General features: G+C 44.5%; 1 protein-coding gene and 1 pseudogene across 1 annotated transcript in view; both read left to right on the top strand.

Annotated features, from left to right (window-relative positions):
• USP3 (ubiquitin specific peptidase 3) overlaps positions 1-20,244 on the top strand; it is a 214,254-nt gene that overhangs the window by 84,235 nt on the left and 109,775 nt on the right. The window contains exon 2 of the mRNA XM_030878932.3: positions 432-651. The gene's annotated coding sequence lies outside the window, so the exon portion shown is untranslated. The remainder of the gene's footprint in view (positions 1-431; positions 652-20,244) is intronic.
• On the top strand, positions 16,674-17,067 carry LOC115864836 (large ribosomal subunit protein eL33 pseudogene; annotated as a pseudogene).

Raw genomic sequence — 20,244 nt, 5'->3', positions numbered from 1 at the left:
ACTGTATCTGTATGATCTATGACACTGCCTGGTACGTAGCAGACCCACCATAAATATTTGTTGAAGGGATAAATGAATAAAAAGCATCCTCATTGATGTAGGAGAGTATTCAGTTTTCTAATGGTCTTGGTGTTAGATTTTTCTGTTTAAGTTTAAAAAATATCCAGTCATGTTGTTGACCATCTATTGTCTCCAGTGCCTAAATGTTATGGGAAGAGGAAGACCTGGATTTGAATCTGGATCTGCTACTTACCAGTCAAGTGTCCTCAGGCAAATTCTTCATCTTCTCTGAACACAGCTGTAAAATGAGCACAACTACTAAATTATAGGGTTGCTGTGAGGCTTAGATGAGAAGTGGCCACAGAGCTGGGCACATGGGTGGGGATCAGTTGGTGTGTGCTTCTCACTTCCCTATATCTCCATATCCTCAGGTACCAGCTGCCACGAAGGCTGAGTTCCTCCTTGACCTTAAGAAGGGCCTCATGGGCCAGGGGAGGAGTCAGACATATCAACAAAGCAACCAACTGACCGATGTTAACATCGCCAGAAATGGGACAAAGTGACATCATACAGCTCCTGATATGATACCCTGAGATGAACCCAGCATCACCTCTGGCTACCCTGGCCAAGTCTGCACAGCATGAACCCAAGGTAAGGAAATATCAGACAAACCTAAAATGAGGTACTTTCCACAAAATAACTGGCCTAGATACTTCAAAAATGTCAATTGTCATGAAAGAGCAAAAAAAAAAGAACAGGGAACTGTTGTAGATTAAAGAATACTAAAGAGACATAACAACTACATGCAATGATGATCTGGGAATTTTCTTTACTGTTAAGGACATTATTGGGATAATTTGTGAAATCTGAATAAGATCTGTATATTAGATAATTAGTATCAAAGTTAATTTCCTAACTTTGATAATTATTCTCTAATTACATAAGAGAATTTCCTTGGTTTTAGAAAACATACACATTGAGGCAGTAGAGGGGTATAATGTCTGAAAATAACTCATAAACTGTTCAGAAAAAAATAAAATTATACACCCGGGGGGGAGAGTGAGAGAGAATGAGGAGAAGGTTAAAGCAAATGTGGGAAAACATTAATATTTAGGGAATCTGGGTGAAAGATGTACAAGAATTCTTTGTCCTATGCTTGCAACTTTGCTTTAAGTTTGAAACTATGTCCAAAAAAAAAAATTTTTTTTAATTTTTAAAGCAATACTAGAGCCATGTCCTGAAGGACACTAGGAATTTGTGGGTTGGAAAAGGAGACTTCCAGGCTACGTAAAGACCTAGGCAAGTATTCAGGAAGCCGCTAGGTGCTGGCGGGTCCATTTCATAGAAAACTGCATTTAAACAGGTTCTGGAAAGAGGTGTCAGCGTCCTCCAAGCAGACAACAGGAGGAAAGGCCCTTCAGTCAGTGGCCAGACGTATGAGAGAGCAGGGCACTAGCAGGCAGAAGTTAGGTGTGGCCGAGGGCGGTAAAGCTGGACATTCAGGTTGGGGACAAATTGCAAAGGATGAGTGCCCTGCCAGGCGTTGGGACTGTATTCTGCAAGCAGGGAGTGGAAGATAAGATCTATGTTGGAGACAGAGGGGAGGATAAATGGAGAAGAGCAGGACGGCAGCCAGGCCACAGGTGACTTGTGCAGTGTCTGGGGAGTGAAAGAAGATGCCAAAGGCCCAAATGATAGCCCTTTGGCCAAAACGAGAAGGGCAACATGTACATCCCACCCCCCAACCCATGGGGAAGCAAACTGGCACACCAGTTTTGGTGCTCTGATTGCTGTTTGCTCTGCATTGCAGAGGCCACAGGACATTTGACTCTCCAGCATGGGCAAGCCCCCAGCAGGCTTATGGGGTGGAGCAGACACTGACGCGTACAGCAGGGGATGGAGGGCCACTAGCCATCTCATAGTGGAAGGCCTTCGCTAAATTCAGAAAACCACCTCCGTTCCCTGTCCCGGCCAGCGTGGTCTCTTCCCGTCCCTTCAGTGCCCGATTTCCCAAGATTCCATTGGGCTACCCAAGTGACTGTTATGGCCGGTTCTGCCATGTTTCCACCCCAGGAGGCTAAAGGCCTGGCCACAAATTCAGTTCCTTTTATTGCACAACAGTTGGGCATTTTCGAATCAAATTGAGCCAATCCATTCATTCAACATTCAACAAATATTTGCCGGGTGCTACTGTGTGCTTAAGGGACTTATCTAAGTGGAAAGGGGAAGTGGGTAGGGCGGGAACATGGCTGGGTTATATTGTAACGAGAGTGGTTTTCCCCTTGGCGTTTCATTTGGTATATCCGAATTAGATATTTGTTTCTCATCAAATTTGAAAGGAATTGTTGTCTTTAAGTCACTCCTAGCCTAATGAGGATGCAGCCCAGCAACAAGTGGCACTAAGGGGCATTCTGAGCAGCGTAGTAAACACTCACGGAGCCAGATGATCCCCGTGTGGCCTGACTCGTGCCAGGGCCTCTTCGTAGTCAGGGTGGTTCTGATGACAGTGACGACGATGATGATGATGAGCAGCTCCTATGTGCCAGGCACTCTGCTAAATGCTTTCTGCACGTTCTCTCCAAACCTAACCACTTAATCCTGAGAGGTAGATATTTTATGCTTGAGGAAACTGGTTCAGAGAGATCGATGGATTTGTCCAAGGCCACACAGCCACTTAGGGGCAGAGTCTGGATCTGAACTCAGACCTTCTTGTCTCTAAAGGTTACGACCATTCCAGTGTTGTGCCACTTCCCACCGCTTCGAAATGGGAAGGAAGTTTCAGGTAAATGACTAAAAGCATCCCCCAAGGCGACGGTCCTCAAACCTTAGCAAGAATCAGCGACACCCAGAGGGCTTATTAGAACACAGATGGCTGAGTCCGTGTTGAGGTGTCTGAGGGGGGGCCTGCTGATCTGTATCGCTAACAAACCCAGGTGATGCCCACGCCGCTGGTGCTGGGATCGCTCTCAGGACCACTGCCCGTAGGGAGGGCAGCGAGTTGACTCTACTGGTCCCCCACTCCTCCCCCACCCCTCTGTTAAGTTCGGCGTCTGCAAAATCTTGCCATTTCCCCCGTTTGAAGAGAAGGCCGAGGCTACTGCTGCCTCCCTTCTGCTGTCTCCCTGGGAGCCTGTGTTGGGCGGCAGGAGCGCAGAGAGTCCCTGGCTGAGCCCTCTGCTCCCAGCTGCGCACAGACTCATCTGCTCTCGGGTCACTGCCCTCTCTCTCTGAGCTCCACCGTCGTTCCCAGGCTTCCCGAGCTTTTGTTCACTTGTTGATTCTCTGCCAACCGACCCTGCTCTCCTCTCCTCGGTCAGGTGTGGTGTGTGAGCTCTGATCTCCTACAGCCCCTCCTGAGCTGCAGGGAACATGGGACACAGAGGTCGTCTCTGTCACCCGAGATCCTTGTTCCTCTGGGAAGATAAACTTTCTAGCAGCTTGGTAAACTTCCCAAGTTATAGTTTAACATGGGAACATGTGTTTCAAAGGCTCATGGACTTTTAGACTTGGAAAAGCCTTAGCTGAAAGGAGGAGAAGAAGGAAACGAACACTTACTGAGAATCTGCCATGTGTCAGCACAAGGCCAGAGGCTTAGTGTGTGTCACAGTATTTACTCTTCACAGTGATCCTGTGAGTTCTGGTGTGTGTGTGTGTGTGTGTGTGTGTGTGTGTGTGTGTGTGTGTGTGTGTGTGTGTGTGTGTGTGTGTGTGTGTGTGTGTGTGTGTGTGTGTGTGTGTGTGTGTGTGTGTGTGTGTGTGTGTGTGTGTGTGTGTGTTTTAATCTCCATGAATAGTAGAGAAAACTGAGATTCTAAGAAGTTCAGCAGCTGGTCCTGACCACACAGCTAGTTAGCAGCTGAGCCAGGATGCAACCCCAGGTCTGCCCCTGCTCTTTCCACCACCACTGACCCATCAGTTCACGTCATTGGTGTTCTCTCTAACTCTGAGATAAATTTACTGGGTTTTGAGCCACACATGAGGCCCAAAAGCTGGCCTTCTAAGACAAACCCTGGGTCAGTCACACAGTGGTCAGTGCTGAGGATGCTGCCAGGGGGTGGGAGGAGGAGGTGAGGAGAGAGGCCACGATCAAGCGCTGGGTGAGCAGGGGGAAGCTGCCAGGAGTCTGGGGGAGTTGGTAGCAACTCTCCGCCTGGGAGCAGGCAAAGGCAAACGGGATTGCAGGAGTCTCCAAAGAAGCAGCAGCAGCCAGACCCTCAGCTCAGGCCAAGCTAATGGCTGTGCTGCTCTGAAGAGCCAGGTGCCAGCCTTCCTGGTCAGGCTGTGGGCCTGTGTAAAGGCAGCTTCTGTCCGGCACATCTGTCAAGTGCCTACTTTTGTGCCCAGCATGGTGAGGTGTTGAGGCTACACTTAAAAAAATAAACAAATAAAGCATCCTTGTCATCAGAGAGCTCACAGTTTGGGAACAGGTACAAGCAGCTAATAAGACCCAGCCAGATAAATATGGTTTTTAACATGGTGCTTTGTAGCTTAGAACACCTGTTCGCATATACATAGGCTGTCCAGGGACCCTCACAGGGACACTGCCGCAGGGGAGAGAGGAAGGGCACTGTGCCGATCGTTCGGCCCTTCCACATCCGATGCTTCGTGGACCCTCGGCACACCCCACGGGGCCCACAGAAGACGGAGTCCTGACTGCCCCTTGGTGCGTGGGTGAGGCTCCCCAGAAGGATAGTGTTCAGCTGGGCTTGGAGAGATAGATAGGAGTCCTTTATGCAGAAAAGAGAAAGAGGAGGTTACTGTACTGCCATTTCTTATACTATGATTTTGGTGTCTTAGGCACTTTTAGCTGCCAGGAGCAGGGCTTGAGCTGGGCCTCTCAGCCTCTTCCATTATGATCTGAAAAGCCCTAACTCTTTGGTCCGTCTTCCTGTGGCAGCTCCCTTCAGGAGAGCCAGAAGGTCTAAGGTGCTGGCCAGCAAGCATCTCAGAGGCTGGTGGGTGTGCTTACAGCTGATGAGGGCTGGCTTGGGAACAAAAGTTAAGACTGACTTTTCTCTCTCTCTCTGCCATCCATTTTTCTTCAATGACTGTCTTCCTAGAGTCTGTCATGTAATGACTGTGACAGGACCAGGGACAAACGAGGGAGGAGCCGTCAACCATGCCTGTCATCTGTCCTCATTAAGTCCCCGAAAGAAAACGTTAGTTGTGAATCAGTGAAAAATCGAGCACGAAGCCAGTGGGGAGGAGATTTAAATGTGTCTCTTAACTAGTGGCGAGTGAGAAAACAAGTTCTGGATTAGAATTCGGCAGAGTGGCTTCACCGTGGGTAGCTGGGGGGCCAGGAGCTAGGAGGACACAGGGAAGGACTCTCAAGAGGATGCTGGGGCTTCCCTGGTGGCGCAGTGGTTGAGAGTCCGCCTGCCAATGCAGGGGACACGGGTTCGTGCCCAGGTCCGGGAAGATCCCACATGTCGCGGAGCGGCTGGGCCCGTGAGCCATGGCCGCTGAGCCTGCGCGTCCAGAGCCTGTGCTCCGCAACGGGAGAGGCCACAACAGTGAGAGGCCCGTGTACCACAAAAAATAAAAAAAAATTAAAAAATTTAAAAAAAAAAGAGGATGCTGGACATTAGTTGGGTGGTTGGGAGGGGGAGGGGAGAGCCTCAGGCTGCCAAGTGGTCACCCAGCCGAGCTGGCACTGAGAAGAGCTTTGGAATGAGGGACAACCAATCCTCCACCTCCAACAGACCTGGCTGCTCTCTGGGGTCCTCCGTGGTGCAGCCGGGGTGAATGCTGCCCAAGGAAACCTCATACAGCGCCTGCAGGGCAACCAGCTCTTCAGTGCGGCGCTGACAGAAGCAGGTGGAGAGCCTTGCCCCCCCAACTCCCGGCAGCAGCCAGATGAGGCCGTGGCCAGGAGCCAGATGGTGATGGCTCGGGCTAGGGGAGTCCCGGCAAAGTTACTGCGAACCAGTTATGCAACCTCCCGCTGTAATCAACCACCGTTTGTCTCCTGGCAAGCCCTCACGCTGCCTAGGCTGGCACAGACACCCTCTGTGTGGAGAAGGAATGACACTGAAGTTATAAACTGCACCGTGACTGAGATTTTAATAACCAGATTGAACTATAAGCCTGGAAAACCTTAAGGGAACCCAAATAAGTTGCTGGCTCTGAGACTGTGGAGGAATCTGGGCCAAGAAGGGTTAATGTAATTATGGGAAGAAAGCTAGTTTCATGTTGGCCCACATAAGGGTGACTATAAAAACTAACCCACCAGACTCAATCTTCACAACAACTCTTGGGGTTATTTTCTTTTTTGCCTTTTAATTGAGGTGACATGCACATGACATGGAATTAACTATTATAATTGTGTACACTTCAGCGGCATTTAGTACATTCACAAGATTGTGCAGCCATCACCTTTAGCAGGTTCCAAAGCATTTTCATCACTCCTTGGGGTGGGTTTTTTTTTTTTTTTTTTTTTTTTTTGTGGTACGCGGGCCCCTCACTGCTGTGGCCTCTCCTGCTGCGGAGCACAGGCTCCAGATGCTCAGGCTCAGCGGCCATGGCTCACGGGCCCAGCCGCTCCGCGGCATGTGGGATCTTCCCGGACCGGGGCACGAACCCGTGTCCCCTGCATCGGCAGGCGGACTCTCAACCACTGCGCCACCAGGGAAGCCCTCCTTGGGGTGCTTTTATCCCCTTGTTATGGGTGGAATATTGAGGCCCAGGAAAGTTAAGTGAGTGATCCAAGTTCATCGATGGTAGAAACCAGACTTGAACCCGATCCACTAACTCCCCTGGAAGGAGGGAACATTGTCTTCAGACCTTAGTAACAGCCTCTGAACTGACTTCCTGTCCTCTAGTCTCCCCTGTCTCCAGTTGCCTTAAACATAATTAGTAGATGCATCTCCTACAGCCAGGCTCCGACAGCATCTTTCCCCATCTCAGCCTCCCAGTGGGTCCTCAGTAGCATCGAAATAAAGTCTGAGCTCCTTTATCCACTGTACACTTTATGTTGATGCAGTCACCAAGCAACTTGTTTCTTTCCAGTGTGTGGTCCGTGGGAAACGCTCTTGCATCCTCACCTGGCAACTCTGGGATCAGAGGCTGATCCCAGCACAGTCCCTCTCCTTTATCTTGTTCATCAGCTGCTAGCCACCCTACATTTGTCCTTTAGGCTCTTAGGCAGGATCTGACACCAGCGCTGGCTCCCAAAACTGTAAGAAACACGTATCAGGTTCTCTCAATGTTGCCATTGGAGCCCCCCTCACTTGACTCAAGGGGAAGGACAGGAACCCCCATCTCTCAACCTTATTATTATTAGCTAAATTATTTTAAAGTCAAATAGTGGATGCAATGCAGATATTAAATATGTTGATGCCAATATATACGTGTTAGTTGAAAAGATATTCATGGTGTATTGTGAGATGCCAAAAGGTAAAATCCTATATATGGTGTATAATTCTGTCTTAGAAAAATATCTATCTATATATAGACAGAACACATATATATGTTTTGAACCCATGCATATATTTGCATAAGAAAAAGGTCTGAAAAGGTATACTCCAAAATGTTAATGATAGTCCTTTCTGGGTGGTATAATATAGAATGACTCTAATTTTTTCCTTTTGCTTATTATTTGCTAAGTGTTTTTTCTGTAAAAACATGGCCTGTAGAAGGAAAAGAATACCAAAGAGGAAAAGGGTTCCTGTAGTGCTTTGTTCACGCACCTCAGTGTGGCTTCTATTACAGCTAATTGTGTACATGCATCTGCTTTCCCCTCACCTTGGGGACATGGATGTCATCTCATTCATTTTCTCTTCTCCATGACATCTCCATGACAAACTCAAGAGTTATTAGCCAGCTAATGAGTGGACTCAGCCCCTTCTCTCTCTAACCCCTCCTGAATGATAGGGCTGGTGTAAGTCTCTGATCTAAGCCCCTCAGGCACCCTCCAGGGAGTTACCCAGATACTTGCAGTCCTGGGTTCCTGAAGTTTCCCCTAGGCAATGGTGCCAATGAGTAAAAGACATACACACAACTACCTCACCTGTTTCCTACCTTTACTAGGCCAAAGTCAGAGGGAGAAACAGCAAGTCTGTAGACCCAGAAATTCTCCTGTGCTTGTGGGTTTCTTCTCAATATGATTTCATTACTGTAAGGCGATGTCTCATTGCCTGGGCGACCAGGAGGGGGATCTGCACAGAGCAGCCTCCACCTCGACCTTAACTCTATTTTGTTAAACTCCCACTGGCTTCTGAGCTCACTTCACGTTTGTGGTTGCAAAATGTAAACATTCTTCGGTTCTGCTGGGTTTTTTTTCTTCATCTTGCTTTGTCTCTCTTCCTAAGGAATGGCTGACATGTATAGTTTCTCTTGCATTTTACCAACTAACCTTGATATCTTTCACTCTTCCCATACTGTCTTGTGATCAATATTGTTCCGTCAAAAGAGATGAGTATGGGGACTTCCCTTGTGGCGCAGTGGTTAGGAATCCGCCTGCCAATTCAGGGGACACGGGTTCGATCCCTGGTCCAGGAAGATCCCACGTGCCATGGGGCAACTAAGCCCGTGTGCCACAACTACTGAGCCCGCGTGCCACAACTACTGAAGCCTGCACGCCTAGAGCCCGTGCTCCGCAACAAGAGAAGCCACCAAAATGAGAAGCCCGCACACTGCAACAAAGAGTAGACCCCGCTTGCCGCAGCTAGAGAAAGTCTGCACGCAGCAAAGAAGATACAATGCAGATAAAAAAAAAAAAAAAAACATAGATGAGTATGTATTTTCAAGGTGTGAACCAGAATGTCAGAATTGGACATTTCCAGTTGAGAGAATGTTGGCGGGGACAGCTTTAACTATGTTTGTTTATCCCCCTTGATTTACATTTTTTCCCTTGGTTTTCCTTTTCCAGCTCCATAGAGGCACAAACACACGTTTCTAAACTACACTGTAGGAACAACTCTCTGTGGCATTGGAACTGAGCAGGACCTTGCAGGGCCCTCCCGGGTACAAAAGCCCCTCCATGTCCCCCGTTTCTTGCTTGTAAGAAAAGGCTTTAGTCTCCTAGGGCTTCCCTGAGTTTCAAAGAGCAGACTCAAGCAGTTACTAATTAGGGAAGAGAGGGAATGCAGAAAGAAAAGAAATGCAGTTAAGCAAGAAAAGTAGTGATAATAGTTCAGCAATAGAAGAGTCCTAGCTCCTCCTCAAGGGCTATAGATAATCTGATACACATCTTTGAGTTGTTCTGTAGGAACTAAGACACCCCTCACCCCAACCCACGTGGAGGGTGGCGACTACACACTGAGCACAAGCACGTAGACCCCAGACTACTTAGAACCAAAAGGCTGATGATTGAGATTCCTGAAATATAACCGTTACCTTCTCACCACCAACCAATCAGAAGAAAATCATGCACCCTGCAGCCCTCACCCCAAATATCATCTTTAAATACCCTTCCCTGAAAGCTATTGGGGAGTTTGGGTCTTTTGAGCATGAGCTGCCCATGCTCTTTGCTTGGTGCCTGCAGTAAACACTGTACTTTCCTTCACGACAACCTGGTGTCGGTAACTTGGCTTTGCTGTGTGAGGGGTGAGCGGACCCAAGTTCGGTTCTATAGCAGCACGGCCTGCTGCTATAGAACCAAACTTTTGCTGTGTGAGGGGTGAGACATGAATGAATTATTCCTCTCCCTGGTACGGCTCAGAGGTCTTATTACTGAACTGAACTTAGGTCAAGGCAAGGCATACAGGCAGCTCGTGCTCAAAAGACCCGAACTTCCCAATAGCTTTCAGGGAAGGGTTTTTAAAGGCAACATTTGGGGTGAGGGCTGCAGGGTGCATGACTTTCTTCTGATTGGTTGGTGGTGAGGTAGCAGGGCGATGCTTCAGGAATCTCAGTCATCAGCCTTCTGGTTCCAACCAGTCTGGGGTCTACGTGCTTGTGTTCAGTGTGTAGTAGTTGCCATCCACTTGGGTTGGTGACTGGGGGAATGAGGGGTCTTGGTTCCTGCAGAACAACTCAAAGATAGGTATCAGATTGTTATGTATATCCCTTGTGGAAGAACTGGGACAAGGAACTAAGATAATAGTTTCATTGCTGAGCTATTATCATTACTTCTTCTTGTTTAACTGCTTTTCCTTTGTTTCTGCATCCCTTCTCTTCCCTAATTAGTCATTTGAGTCTGCTCTTTGGAACTCAGGGAAGGCCTAGGAAATTAAAGTCTTTTTCTCCAAACAATAAATGGGGGCATTAAGGGGTTTTTGTACCCAGGAGGGTCCCATAGGGTCCTACTTGATTTCAGTCCCCCTTTTCATTGATACTCCTCAATTCTGAGAGGACCAAATGTGGGACAAGAAAGGGAATAAGTTTTTGGATAGAGAGGTTAATCATAAACTCGACAGGGGGACTCAGTCTCAGTATGACGGGCAGAGAACTGGACTCCTCAATAATAAAACTCACATAGCCTCCGATTCCCTCTCATTCCATCTCTTGTCCTAGTTAAAATATCTGTGAATTAGGCTCCATTTCTGGAATTACGTCCCTAACACAGTTGTTCTGTGGGGAGCCGAGCTTCTGCAGGCTGAACACACCAGCCTTGCCCAGCATCTGGCACTTAACTGTTGAAAGGAATTAAATCTAATTAAATAGAATCAAACCAAAACAAACAGGTAGATGACGAACCAGCCTTTCAAATAAGAGCCACTGGCCCTTTAAATGCAGCTCAGTTGAAGCCACAGTGTCTAAGAGGAGGCAGGCGCAGTGCTAGGGCCCCTTCAATAGTTCCTGGGGCGGGGGTTCTCTTAGCTCATTGCTCTGTGAGTCCACTGTGGTTTCTCGTAGTCACTGCCTGTGGTGAATAACTGGCTTTGAATCAAGTCAAAAATGAGAGTCTCTGCTGAGAGCCGTGGTATGAGCTGGGCCTGGGTGTGAATCAGCATGAATAGAGGAGGGAGGCTGGGAGGGAGAGAGGAAGGTGGGCGCCCCCTAAGGTCAGTGAGGCAAACGCTGTAACTATCAGAAACATGAGAGCATTAATGATGTGAAATGAGCCGTGTAACTCATGGCCCAGCCCTCTCTGGATAGGTTCCTGTCCTGAAAGTAGCTGAGAATAGCCAAACCCAGAGAGGTGTAGATGAGCAATCTCAGGGTATGGCCTGACCCTGCACCTGGGGCTTGAAGGGCAGGGAAGGAGGAGAGTCAGCCACTGTGCTCCGTTATGCAGTTAGTCTTCATGACGAATCTGGGACATAGAAGTTATTCCCATTTTATAGAAGGGGAAACTGAGGCCCAGAAGGGTGACGCACTATAATGGAAAGGGTATCACCTTGAGAGACAGACAGAATTGGGTTCTAGCATCCCAGGCACCATCCCCTACCACCTGCATGACTTTGGGTAACCCCTTACCCTCCCTGCCCCTCAAACTCCTCATCTGTGAATGGGAGGTATTAGTGCCCACCTCACAGAGTTGTTGTGAGGATTAAACACAAAGAAAATGGTGCGCAGAAAACAAAACGCTGATACACAGGAGGGAGCAGTTTTTTGGTTTTTTCGTTTTTGTTTGTTTTGTTCTTTGCGGTATGCGGGCCTCTTACTGTTGTGGCCTCTCCCGTTGCGGAGCACAGGCTCCGGACGCACAGGCTCAGCGGCCATGGCTCACGGGCCCAACTGCTCCGCGGCATGTGGTATCTTCCCGGACCGGGGCACGAACCCGTGTCCCCTGCATCGGCAGGTGGACTCTCAACCACTGCGCCACCAGGGAAGCCCTAGCCTGTATTTTGAGCATAACATTGGCCTCTATTTCTTGTTTTCAGTTTTAGCAAATATGTATGCATTTCTGAGCTATATATACTTTAATTTTGTTGTGTTTTGGGGTGCTTCTATATAAATAATATCAAATAAAATTTAATGTTTAGTGATTATGAGATTTATCGTTTAAAGCTGGATATGCACCTACCCCGCAACTCATTCATTCCACTCCTAGGTCTATACCGTAGGGCAGTGGTTCTCAAACTTTTTGGTTTCAGGACTCTCTTATCCTCTTAAAAATTATTGGAGATCTCATACCAAAGAGCTTTTGTTTATGTGGGTTACATCTATTGATATTTACTATATTAGAAATTGACACATTTAAAAATATTTATTAACTAATTTTAAAATAAACCCAGTACATGTTTTTTGTAATTGAAGTATAGTTGATTTACAATATTGTGTTAAATTCCGCTGTACAGCAAAGTGATTCAGTTATACATATATATACATTTTTTAATAGTTTTTCATTATAGTTTACCATAGGATACTGAATATAGTTCTCTGTGCTATACAGTAGGACCTTGTTGTTTATGCATTCTATATATAATAGCTTACATTTGCTAGCCCCAACCTCTCCATCTCTCTCCCAACCCTCTCCCCCTTGGCAACCACAAGTCTGTTCTCTATGTCCATGAGTCTGTTGCTGTTTCGTAGATAGGTTCATTTGTGTCATTTTTTTAGATTCCACATATGAATGATATCATACGGTATTTGTCTTTCTCTTTCTGACTAACTTCACTTGGTGTGATAATCTCTAGTTGCATTCACGTTGCTGTAAATGGCATTATTTCATTCTTTTTTACGGCTGAGTAGTATTCCATTGTGTATCTTCTTTATCCATTCATCTGTTGATGGACATCTAGGCTGTTTCCACGTCTTGGCTCTTGTGAACAGTGCTACTATGAACATAGGGGTGCATGTATCTTTTTGGATTAGAGTTTTGTCTGGATATATGCACAGGAGTGGGATTGCTGGATCACATGGTAATTCTATTTTTAGTTTTCTGAGGAACCGCCATACTGTTCTCCATAGTGGCTGCACCAACTTACATTCCCACCAACAGTGTAAGAGGGTTCCCTTTTCTCCACATCCTCTCCAGCATTTGTTATTTGCAGAGTTTTCAATGATGGCCATTCTGACGGGTGTGAGGTGGTACCTCATGGTAGTTTTGATTCGCATTTCTCTAATAATGTTAGCAATGTTGAGCATCTTTGCATGTGCCTATTGACTGTTTGTATTTCTTCTTTGGAGAAAGGTCTATTTAGGTCTTTTGTCCATTTTTCGATTGAAACCCAGTACATGTTAACACAACATATTTTATGAAAAAGAAGTATATATACTTGAAAATTTAGGGAGATGAGCGGCATTGTTTACATTTTGCAAATCTCTTTACTATCTGGCTTTAACAGAAGATAGCCTCATATAGATACATAATTGGAAATTGTAGGAGTATTTTAATGGCCTTTTCTGATAATTAGGTACATATCATGCAGCCTCTGGAAAACTCCTCTGCCTATGCCTGACAGAATGAAAGTGAAAATTATTATGAAAATAGTTTTGACCTCACGGACCCCCTAAAAGGACTTCATGGACCCCTGTGGGTACTTGGATCACACTTTGAGAACTGTTGCCTGAGTGAAACTTGCACATGTGTGCAAGGGATGTGCTAGGAGGGAGGGATGTGCTAGGTTGTTCACTGCAGCATTGCTTGTAATAGAAAAATCTGGAAACAACCCAAACATCATTCATCAGCAAGAGAATTAGTAAATGAATTACGGTTCATTCACACAATGGTGTATTTTACAGCAGTGAAAATAAGGCCTCTTTTCCTATCTTTGTACATAGGAAGTCTATGTATTAACAGAGTTCTTGCATTTTGACTGAGTAGCTCATTTGATTGGTGTAGACCAGAGTATAAATGAGGCCATGCACAAAATAGGTATGTAAGAAGTGGGCAAACAATGAACAAACCCAAAGACTGAATGAAGAGGCAAAGCCAGAGTCACCTACCTTCCTGTTGTGACTTTTATCATGTTAAATTCTCAGGCTTGAAGCCTTTTTATTTTCTGAAGCACTTGACTTCAGCCTAATGATTAAAAGCTAACTTCCTGTTTTAAAATGATGTGTATGTCATGGCAAAGTAGTTTGCAAACAGTGGGACTTTATAAACACAAGCTCACAGAGAATTCAGCAAATTTATAAAAGACCTTCTTTTTGGAAGTTTGAGAGCACAGGGCTAATACAAGTACATTTTGTGTTTAAAACTGAGCCTTCTTGCTGGAATAAAAACATTTCAAAGCAAAATCTTCCCACACATCTGATCCCCAGTTAAAGGGAAAAAGGAACAATTGAGAGCTTTATAGAGGCCAAACAGGCCACTGAAACGATACTCATCAGCACAAAATCCTGAAGGTTGTAAGGAAGTAGACCCAGGATTCCTATGAATGGAGTTGTTTCCCAAAGGGCTCCCCCCCTCCACCACCACCATCCTATCCCCTCAACACACACACACACACACACACGGGCTCTGTACAGTGTACTCTTTCAGATTAGAGGTGCAAGTGTTAGCCTTACAGTGGCCAGAGACGACCGAACTAAGAGGGGTTCATAAAGGATACACGTTGTATTTGTCTTTCAAACATACACTTATATTAGCAGTTATTAAAACAGGGACACCTCGTATATCCAGAGGTCCTTACCCAGCAAACTTACTGGTCTTTTTTTTTTTTTAATATTTATTTATTTTATTTTTGGCTGCGTTGGGTCTTAGTTCCAGCACGTGGGTTCTCTAGTTGTGGCACGTGGGCTCAGTAGTTGTGGTGTGGGCTTAGTTGCCCCATGGCACGTGGGATCTTAGTTCCCTGACCAGGGATCAAACCCGCATCTTCTGCACTGGAAGGTGGACTCTTAACCGCTGGACCACCTGGGAAGTCCCCCAAACTTACTGGTCTTGAACATAGGGGTTTTTTTCCCCCAAAAGATTTTCCCATTTTGTAGTATCCCTGTGTTGCCCACCAGTTTTTTCCCTAGCTTAACTCCCAGGGAGCAGGCAGCCAGATATGGACCCACCAGACAGGAGACTGGAGATTTCTTCTCAGGTGAAACTTGCCCAAGGGAAATGGCTTAAGAGATTGACAGTTGAAGGTCACCTAAATAAACAGTGGGGTCTCTGCCTAGTTATCCTGCCTGAAGCCTTTTAATCAATAATCCTCTTCTCTCTCTCTCACTCACACACACAGATTTTCCAATTAGCTTTTTCATGCTTCACTCTTAAATAAGGCTAATATTAAAATAATATTAAATAAGGCAAAATTCAAATAATTGAGGAAAAGTCTCTAAAAGATAGCAGCTAATACACACAAAACAATGAACTCAAAGAAAATAGAGAAATACAGAAAAGAGGAGGAAAAAAGATATATTCTATGGTTAATCTTCAGGAAGAGAAAATAATGTATCCATGAAAAAAGAACAGGATGCTAAAAAAAAATTTGTAAAACAGTAAAGAGTCCTTGGGATTAAAAATGTGACAGCTCAGTAAAAGAGTTAGAAGATAAAATTTAGGAAATCTCTCAGAAAGTAAATAAACAAGACCCCCCCATAACTTTTGGTTGAAATCTGGCATTTAAATGCACTTACTTTATCAATCAAAAATTATTTAGGAAGCCTTGGTTTAGGAGATCAATTTTTCAGTATTTCCTCCTCAGTCAACATCTCTGGCTTCTCAGACATGAAGAGACTCCACCCTCCCTTTCTTGTGTTTTGACTTCCAAGAGTTACTTACTTCAAGTGTAGAGGTATTTTTATGGATGAGTCCATAAAGTCAAATGCTGGTTTCTGGCTAATAAGTAAAGTATAACTGACTAAGAAATAGATAACCCAATAAAAAAGTCCAGAAACAGACCCAAGGATATATTTGAATGTAATACCTGATAAAATTAGCATTTCAAATCAAAGGAGAAAGGAAGGGCTATTCAATAAATGGTACTGAGACAGTTGACTAAACACCATTTTCCATTTGGGACAGCCATTTAAATTATATTGCTACCTCACTCCTTACTCCAAAGTAAGTTCCAGATGAATAAAAAACTCAATATAAAACATGAAACCATAAAAGTATAGAAAGAAAATATAGGTGACTATGTTTATCATCTTAGAATGAGGAAGGCCTATCTAAGCATGTCATGAAATATAGAAACTGTAAAGGCAAATACTGATAAATTTGAGTACATAAAATTTTTAAATTTCTATAAAAGAATAAACATAGTTAAAAGGCAAAATAAACTAATAAAAATAATTTCAACATGTATGATAGATAATTGGTTAATTTCCTTAATGTACAAAATGTTCACACAAATGAATAAGAAAAAAAAAAACCCACCCAAATGTATCAGTCAGGATCCAGTCAGAAAAACAGAAACCATGCTAGGTAATTCAAACAGGGAAAATTAATGCATCTGGTTACACGAATGTTGGAGGGTCAAAAGACAATTGGGTAATAGATTCAAAATTAATACCATAGAGGGCTCATAATGTTAATTTATAAAGAACACCTACAAGTCAAAAGGAAAAAGACCAACAACTTCACATAAAAATGGGCAAAGTATATGAAAAGAAAAGTCATAGTTAAGAAAATACAAATGGGGGACTTCCTTGGTAGTCCAGTGGTTAAGAATCTGCCTTCCAATGCAGGGGACTCGAGTTTGATCCCTGGTCGGGGAACTAAGATCCCACATGTGGCGAGGAAACTAAGCCTGCGTGCCATAACTACTGAGCCCATGTGCTCTACAGCCCACGCACCACACCTAAAGAGAAGCCCACACGCTGCAGTGAAAGATCCCGTGTGCCTCAACTAAGACCTGATGCAGCCAAATAAATTAATTAGGGAGGTGTGCGACGCTCCCGCAGCTGAACTTTGGGGGCAAATAAGTGGGGCCTGCTGGGAACAGGACTTCTAAAACGACAAATATGTCTGGAAGGCTGTGGTCCAAGGCCATTTTTGCTGGCTATAAGCGGGGTCTACGGAACCAGAGGGAGCACACAGCTCTCCTGAAAATTGAAGGTGTATATGCTCGAGATGAAACTGAATTCTGTCTAGGCAAGAGATGTGCTTATGTGTACAAAGCAAAGAACAACAGAGTAACTCCTGGTGGAAAACCTAACAAAACCAGAGTAATCCGGGGAAAGATAACTCATGCTCTTCGAAACAGTGGCATGGTTTATGCCAAATTCCGAAGCAACCTTCCTGCTAAGGGCATTGGATATGGAATCCATGTGATGCTGTACCCTTCAAGGATTTAAACTTACTGAAAAGTAAATAAATAAAAGTGTGGATTTGTTCCCTTGTATTTTTGTTTAATTAATTAAAAAGAAAATACAAATGGGTTTTAACACATGAAAAGATGCTCATTCAAAAGAAAATAAAAATTAAAACTATAATGAGATGATATTCTTCATTTATCATTTTGGAAAGATCAAAAGCCATTAAAAACAACAAGTACCGACTCAGAACCATCCAAAATAATTGAAGTGGAAGAAGCAAGTTGCAGAATGGTGTGACAATTTGTGTCCCAAAAAAGGGAGAATAAGAATATATATTTACAATACATACAAGCACATATATAATAAACACTATATATGCACACAGTATATATATACACACACACATACATACATACAATAATAATCTCTGGAAGAGTAGAGAAGGAAAAGTGCTAACTTGTTTTTGTCTGCAGGAAGGGGACCTGGAGAAAGGGGAATATATTTTTTACAGAATACCCTTTATTTATTTGTATTGTGGTCAAATACATGTAACATAAAATGTACCATTTTAAATATTTTAGAGTGTACAATTCAGCAACATTTAGTACATTCACAATGTTGTGCAGCCATCGCCACTATCTAGTTACAGAACATTTTCATCACCCCAACACGAGACCCCATACTCATTAGCAGTCACTTCCCATTCGCCCTTTCCCCCAGACCCTGGCAAGCACTAACCTGCAGATAAGAAAATCTCTATGGATTTGCCTCTTCTGGATATTTCATATAAATGGAATAATATAATATGTGGCCTTTTGTGTCTGGCTTCTTTCAGGTAGCATAATGTTTCAAGGTCCATCCAAATAGTAGCATGTATCAGTACTTCATTCCTTTTTATGGCTGAATAATGTTCCACTGTATGAATATACCACATTTTGTTTATCTAGTGTCAGTTGATGACATTTGGGTTGTTTCCACTTTGTGGCTATTGAGAATAGCGCTGCTATGAACATTCGTGTATAAGTTTTTATTTGAACACCTGTTTTCAGTTTGCGGAGGTATAGACCCAGGAGTGGAATTTCTGGGTCATGTGATAATTACTGAAAACTCTGTAGTGACTTTTTTTAAAAATTAATTAATTTATTTATATTTTGGCTGCATTGGGTCTTCATTGCTGCACGCATGCTTTCTCTAGTTGCAGCAAGCGGGGGCTACTCTTCATTGTGGTGCGCGGGCTTCTCACTGCGGTGGCTTCTCTTGTTGCAGAGCACGGGCTCTAGGCACGCAGGCTTCAGTAGTTGTGGCACGTAGGCTCAGTAGCTGTGGCTCATGGGCTCTGGAGTGCAGGCTTAGTAGTTGTGGCGCACGGGCTTAGTTGCTCCGCGGCATGTGGGATCTTCCCGGACCAGGGCTTGAACCACACTGGCAGGCAGATTCTTAACCACTGCGCCACCAGGGAAGTCCCTGTAGTGACTTTTGAATGATGTACCACATGCATATATTACCTAATCAAAACTTGACTATTGTAATAAAAATAACTAAGTAGAGACAAATGTATTGTTTTATAATCACATTTCGGCAGCTCTGCAAAATCAGCATTGGATCAGTAAAGGGCCTCACAGTCCTAAAAGAAACTGAGGTGTAGAAAGTTAAAATATAATCTAATTTTTAAATATGACTCGTAGAACCAGTAGGTCTTCAGGCTACAAATGTTCCCCATCATTAAATGTTTCAGCAGCATCGCCCTGGTGAGCGTGGGAAGGGCTGTGAGAATGTTTTCTAAATCCATTTAAAAAAAGGTAAAGCGGTAATTAAAGTTGGCTTCAACCCTGTGATTGTTTGCTGCCTGGACTCTCAGTGGGAGCCTGGGCTCCTGCAACACCACCGATGTCCTCTAGGGGGCGATCCCCGGAGAGACTGGAGTTCCTGGCGTTGCTCTGCGCTGGTGACCGGGGTGTGTTCCTCCCGCAGAGCTTTCACAAAGACAAGGAGAGGGAACACTGTGACAAAGAACCAGCGCTGGAAGGACACTTGGAAAACATTTCTCAAGCCCTTTATTTTTAAACAAGGAGACTGAGACTCAGAATGGCCGCTGATAGTCACACAGACTTTAAACACCAAGTCTGGAAACTTCTGCTATGTTGCTTTGTAAAGTGCGGGGAGAGTGGGTTTCCAGGTCTGATAGAGCTAAGTTTGGATCCCTCCTCCTTCCCTCTCTCTACTCCCCAGTCCACCCAACTCCCACCACTTAACTTAAATGTGTGACCTAGGGCCAGTTAACTTTTCTGAGCCTGCTTCATTACCTGTATAATGGGGATAATATCATGAAGAAAGAAATGATGAAGGAAGGGAAAAATGATATCATGTATGTATAGGACCTTGTTTACACTTGGTGCCTATTGGTTCTCGATAAATATTTGTCATGTGAATGAACATGTCCCTCCTCTAGCCCTCTAGAGGCAGTGCTTCCGCTGCCCAAATAAATTTTTATTGATGACACTTTAGGCAGTATCCTTATGGGCTTTCTCACATCTAGAAAGCTGACCTTGGGAGGGAAAGGAAAGGAGAGTTTGGGGTGGTAGCGCCGCTCCTGTTGGGGGTGAAAAGCTCCTTCGTGAAGCCTGAGCAGTCCCAGTTACTGCCCTGCTCTGCTGCCAGCACTTAGACGCCTGCACATCTGTCAGCCAGAGGTCCCTAGAGCTCCCAGGTCCTGACAGACTCTGCTGGAAAAGTGGGGTCCCTAGTGAGGGCAACAGAGTCAAATCCCCCTCGGCCCAGTTTCTACCTCCCCTTCCCCAGTGCTCAGACAAAAGACCCAATTTGGCTATTTCAAGTAATACTAATCAAAATGTTTTATGGGAGCTGTTGTTTATGCCTGGCTATAAATGATCATGCATATCAGCAAACACATCAGAATAATGTGGTGATAAATTATAGTTGTTTGCATTATAAAATTCAGGTCATGTTTTCTCAGTCTTCGTAATTTATATGGTACAAGCAATTTTTTTCAATTAGGTAATATGTTGTAAAGTAAGTCTCACAGTTTGGGTCAGGGGGAGGGAACAGGGGGGATGGGCTAAAATATATTTTTTCATTATAAAAAATGTTGCTGCAATATAGAAAATGGGGGAAATAGAGAAAAGAAAGTCTCCCGTAATTCCATCATTCAACCACTGTTAGTGTTTTTCAGTAGATTTTTAAAAGATTTTTTAAATG

The sequence above is a fragment of the Globicephala melas genome, chromosome 2 (genome assembly GCF_963455315.2).
Source record: "Globicephala melas chromosome 2, mGloMel1.2, whole genome shotgun sequence".
Lineage (NCBI taxonomy): Eukaryota > Metazoa > Chordata > Mammalia > Artiodactyla > Delphinidae > Globicephala > Globicephala melas.
The sequence above is the reverse complement of the archived record's forward strand: the minus strand, read 5'-3'. Positions and strand labels throughout refer to the sequence as shown.